Raw genomic sequence first — 6,000 nt, 5'->3', positions numbered from 1 at the left:
CTGCGCCTGTTCTAAGTTGGGTTATGTCTCTGAACTCTTTCTCGTCTTGACGTAGGCTTTCTTTTAGGCTTTTAATTAACTATTATCCGTATTATCGCCATATTTCCGGCATATTCCTATATTTCAAACTTCAATTATCTTATTCCTTTCGTTTTATTTATTTTCTTTTACTTCTAAAATCTCTTTTGAGCACGTTTATGATGTAAATTAAATAGTCGATGTAATTTATTCATATCATGTAATTTATTGTAATTGTATTTTCATATTTATTTCATATCGTTCTTGTATGATTTATTTATTTATCTGTCCTTTTCACATGTAAATCAACCTAAATTCCAACTTTGACCCCCAATTGAGTGCTAAATTGCTTGTCAACCGACATAGTATATATTCACATGCTAGGTTTAAAACATGTTTGTTGCATAGCATGCATACAATTGACAACATATCGAATATAAATAACTTCCCTAATCATTAGTAGAGGGCGCTATCGAGGCGGACAGGATTAGGTGTTCAAATAAAGAGTTTCCTAATACGTACCCTCACCCTTTACTCGGATATCTGTGAGCATCCGTGTTCATTGGCATCGTGAGAGTCATTCTAGACATAGAATGCTAAAGGTAATGAATTTCTTAGTGTTCATGTCACTACTTTGTGTCTTGACATGACATGAAATATTCAAACGGTTCCAATTTTCCATAAAAATTGGTGGCGCCTCCACAAATGCAGGCTTGCTCAAACCTTTCACCGGTTTCAATGCCTTTCAAATCGGTAACGGCCCATGATGTGCTTTGTCCAACCAAAGTTCCGTGGGAAAAGTGTCGCCGCCTCGAAATCTAACCAACGCGCGGGTGCACGCTGCGGGTGCGCGCGGCGCGGGTGGCTTGGTCCACATAAAGGTCGCCTATTTACTGCTACGGGTGTGGTATACTTGGACTCGGGGAAAAGGATTGTGAGGGACGGGCCATATGAGGAAGACGAGCTCATGTTTAGGGAATGGTTATGTGCTTCTCTATGGAAGATTACTAAAACTACTAATGATATAGGGGTAAGGCGAGAAGAGATTTGAATGCCCAATTCAATGCTGAAAAGAAGTCTGAAAGAGAAGCGGACATTTGAAATGATTGACAAGCTTCAATCAATTGCTTTGGAGCAGAAAAAAAAAGTGAAGCTCGTATTAGGAGGGAATAGAGGAGTGCTGTTGGAGCTAGTGTCCTCCATAGTTAGTGTGATAACGTGTATAAATCTCTTATAGGTTCACAGGGTATACTTAGTATTTTATCAGTTGATTAACGTTTACTAATAACGGTTGGCTTGCTAGAAGTTTGACGTTATTATCATACTGATGGCGGTGATCAACTGGTCCCTAAAAGTCACACCTAAAAGATGTGTTTGAGAGATGTGATTATATGAAAATATAATCACATTGATGCCTTATATGACTAAAAGGTTAGTCCATGTATTTGACTAAAAGGTTAGTCAATGTGATGATGAGTCGATCATTTAATACAATTAAATAATATCAGCTGAGACGAATTAATTGTTAATTCGTAAATTGAATATAAACTGTTATATTTAATTAATGTATATAATGTTAGCTTAAACGAATTAAGATGTTAATTCGTAATTAAACGTAAACGGTTATATTTAATTAGCAAATTATAAATATGCGATATTTATAGTTAATGTATATATTATACGAAATTGTCATAATAAATGATGTCAGACCGGTATTAATAAATCGACTACAAACTGTTGTGTGTGGACTTATTAAATACGTGACGACATAAATGACAATTGATAAATATACACATATTATACAATTTGACAATAACCTAAGACAAAAAGATTTTCTCCTTATTTTGGTTGTTGGTTACTCGGTTTAAGGAAGAGAAAAAGAAGAAAAATATCTTCCCTTTTTTTTACTCCTTTTACACGGTTAAAAGGGATAGAGGGGAGTCATTTTTCTCACTTGATTTTTCACAAAAACACTCTCATCAAAAAACCCTAAAAACTACCCTAAAATTATTAGAAATTAGGGTTCTTTTCTAGCAAGAAAAAGGCATTTCTCGGAGTATCTTGGGTGCAATGATTAGGAGAATATCGATCTCGATATTTGTTCTTAGGCCAAATTGCTAGGACCGGAGGTTAATTCTAATCTCTATTCTTTTGTTTATGCAATTTCGTTTATGACTCGTAATTTCATATTTCATAATTTCGTTATAATCCGAATTTTCTTGATGAAATATACTGATATTTCCCACAAGTGCTGCCAGGGAAAAGATGTAGGAGTTGAGGGAGAGAAGGCATAAGATGGGTAGAGTATGGGGAATCGGGGGTGCTGGTACGGTGTTGGGATTATTGGGAGAGGGGTGAGGGGTGAGGGGAAAGGAGGGGGTATGCGGGATGGAAACAGATGAGGAGGGGAGGCTTTATAATGTGAAGGAGAGCTCGGCTGAAGCTACCACAGTGAGGTGTGAGGGGCTTCATGGGTCAGGGGTGAAGCGGTTGGCGAGGGAGGCGAGTTTGGTGTTGGTGTCATTTGATTTAGGGAAACGTACGAGGGAGGGAGATACAAGTGATGTGGGAGGTAAAAGGCGAAGGTTACCATAGATGAGGGGCGTCTTAATACCTGAGGCGGAGGTTGAGGTTGCTCACCCTGCCAGGCCAAATGAATCTCCTAAGTCTTAATTACCAGGGATTGGGCGACCCCGACGCTGTTACTGCCCTTCGTGATCCTGTACGAGGGGAAGCCCGGCTATGCTATTTTTATGTGAGACAAAATTGTGTGGTCGCGAAATGAAGAGGGTAAGGGAGAGATTGAACGGTTATTATGGAATGGAGGTGGATAGTATGGGAAGGTCGGGAGGTCTCGCTTTTCTGTAGAGGAAGGAGGTTGACTGTACTTTCAAGTCGACTTTTGTGCATCATATAGATTTCATTGTTCATGAAGGGGATAAGGAGTAGAGGGTCACTGGTTTTTATAGGTGGTTGGTTGTTGATGATAGGCACTTGTCTTGGAAGTTACTTCGTCTTCTGAGGAGTCCATCAACTCTTCCTTGGCTCTGTATTGGTGATTATAATAAGATTTTATTTGCTAATAAGATCAAAGGGGGGAGGAGCGCAGTGGCAAATGAACAATTTCCAAGCAGCGGTGGATGATTGTGGTCTTTAGGATGTTAGGTGGGAAGGCTATCAAACTTGGGATAACAGGCAGGCGGGAGAAGATAGCAGGCAAACTATGATGGATCGTGCTATGTGTACGGGATCGTGGCTAGAGTTGTTTCCTTATGCGAGGCTTATTCATCTCGAACGGGAATGGTCTGATCATGCCCTGACTAGACTTGTCTTTAATAGTTAAGTTGGGAGTTATGGGCCGAAACGGTGCTTCAAGTTTGAACAAAGATGGATTGGGGAGGAGGGATGTGAGGAGGTTGTTGTGTGAGGGGTGGAGAGGGGACATGGGGACCTAGGTGAAGCGATAAAGGCGTGTGCTTGGGAACTGAAAAAATGGAAGAAAACTAGTATTAAGAGGATTAGGTTTGAGATGGAACGGAAACGGAAGCAGCATGTCCGCCTGACTGAAGGTAATCGTTCAAATGAAGAGGTTCGGAAACGGAAGAAAATAATTGCTGAGGTGGCTGATCTTAGGCGTCAAGAGGAACAATACTGGAGGCAAAGGTCGAGAGCTTTGTGGTTGCGAGATGGGGATCGTAATACAAAGTTTTTCCATATGAGGGCTGAGAAAAGAAAGAAGAAGAATTATATCGGTAAGCTTGTTGATGATGAGAGAGTGGAGAGGACTGGGAATAAAGCGGTGGCTGACGTGGCTAACAAATATTTTCGTGAGATTTTTACGTCGTCTCACCCTGCGGATTTCGATAAGATGCTTCAAGGTTTAGAGGGACGTGTGACGGACCGTATGAATGTAGGTTTACGAGCGGAATATAGGGAGGAGGAGGTGGTAGAGACCTTGAACCAGATGCACCCTCTCAAGGTGCCGGGTCCAGACGGTATGAATGCTTTATTTTATTAGTCTTTTTGGGAATTCTTCGTGGTGAATTGGCTCCTAATGATTTCAATATGACTAATATTGTTTTAATTCCAAAGAAAAAGGCACCAGATAAGATACGTGATTTCAGGCCTATCAGTTTATGTAACGTTGTTTACAAGCTTGTTTCTAAAGTTCTGGCAAATAGACTGAAGGTTTTTCTGGGTGAAATTGTGTCGGAAAATCAGAGTGCTACCCATGGACAATTAATTACTGATAATGTCCTAGTTACATTTGAAATGTTTCACCATATGAAAAATTTGAGACAAACGGACGGTTACATGGCGGTGAAGCTGGATATGGTGAAGGCCTATGATAGGGTCGAATGGGCGTTTCTGAGACGAGTTCTGGCTACCATGGGTTTTGATCGGGGTTGGATGAATATGGTTATACAGTGTGTTTCCAATGTGACCTTCTCGGTGTTGATTAATGGGTACCCTCAGAGGTGTTTCGTCCGGAGAGATGTTTATGTCAAGGTGATCCGTTGTCACCTTATTTATTCATTTATTTTATGTGAGGAAACCTTGTCTAATTTTATGAGGAGGGTGATTGAACAGGAAGCTATCCATGGCTTACGGGTGACTAGTAGCGCGCCTGCTATTTCGCATCTTTTTTTTGCTGATGACAGTATCTTTTTTGTGCGAGCTAATGTGCTTTAGGCTGAGGTTGATCTCCATCTTGAGAGCCTATGAAGGGGCGTCCAGTCAGTTAGAGAATTTAGACAAGATTATGATCTCGTTTAGCAAGAGGGTGCCGAGAAATGAAAGGAGTAGGGTGGCTGAAACACTGGGGGTGGCGGAAGTTGAAGTGCATGAGCGTTATTTGGGGTTGTCGGTGGTCATAAAGAGACCTAAGAATTGAAGGTGATAACCGATATTCTTCGAGAGAAACTCACTAAAAGATTGCAAGGATGGCGCGGAAAAATTTTGTCGAGGGCTTGTAAGGAGGTTCTTATAAAGACTGTGGTCATTTCACTCCACCTATGTGATGAGTGTGTTTAAAATACCGACAAATTTTTGCAATGAACTTCGATCGATGATGTCTCGGTTTTGGTGGGGTCATTAGGAAGGGCGACAGGGTATTTTCTGGGTTGCTTGAAGGAAGTTGTGTCGTTCTAAGTGTGAAGGAGGCTTAGGTTTCCGTGATTTTGAGTTGTTTATTAGGGCTCTTTCGGGTAAGCAAGCATGGAGGATGATGGCTGATCACACCTGCTTATGGTCTAGACTTATGAAGGTAAAATACTATTCTCATGTTGATTTTATGGGAGCTGAGTTGGGCTATTGCCCAAGCTATACGTGGAGAGGTACTTTAGAAGCTCAAGATGTTCTTGATCGTGATATGAGACGAAGACTTGGTGATGGACGTGACACGAGGGTGTGGGGTCAAGCTTGGCTTCCTGGGACCCAAACGGGGAAGGTGATCACGCCGTGTGGAGTGGGAAATAAAGGAATGGTTGTGGCGGATTTGATGGTACCGAATGGAGGGGGATGAGGCGTGGGAAAACTAGATTTGTTGTTGCTTCTGTTTAAGAAGAAGCGTGTTCTTAGCATTCGGCTTAGCCCGAATGCTACGAGGGATACATGGTTTTGGGGTTTGGAGAAGGATGGAGAGTACTTTGTTAAGTCGGCTTATAAGGCTTTAGCTGGTGAGTCGGGGGCTATGTGTGGGCCTTCGGAGTGGGAAAGGGAGCGGTGGCTGTGGAATCGACTCTGGAAAGTTCCTGTGTGGCCTCGTGTCAAGCTTTTCTTCTAACAATTGTGTAGCGGAGCACTGGCAACTATGGACAATATTGCTTCTCGAGTAAAAGGTGAGTCTTCTCCTTCTTATTTTTGTTGTTCTTTTAATGAGTCTTGTCTCCATTTGTTCTGGGATTGCGGGGTGGCGGAGTGGGTGTGGGATGGGTTGGGGTTGTCGTGCGAGGAGGAGGGCGGTAGGGGAAAGGTTCGGGA

Source organism: Silene latifolia, chromosome 3, assembly GCF_048544455.1.
Source record: "Silene latifolia isolate original U9 population chromosome 3, ASM4854445v1, whole genome shotgun sequence".
In the NCBI taxonomy this organism is placed as follows: Eukaryota; Viridiplantae; Streptophyta; class Magnoliopsida; order Caryophyllales; family Caryophyllaceae; genus Silene; species Silene latifolia.
The sequence above is the reverse complement of the archived record's forward strand: the minus strand, read 5'-3'. Positions refer to the sequence as shown.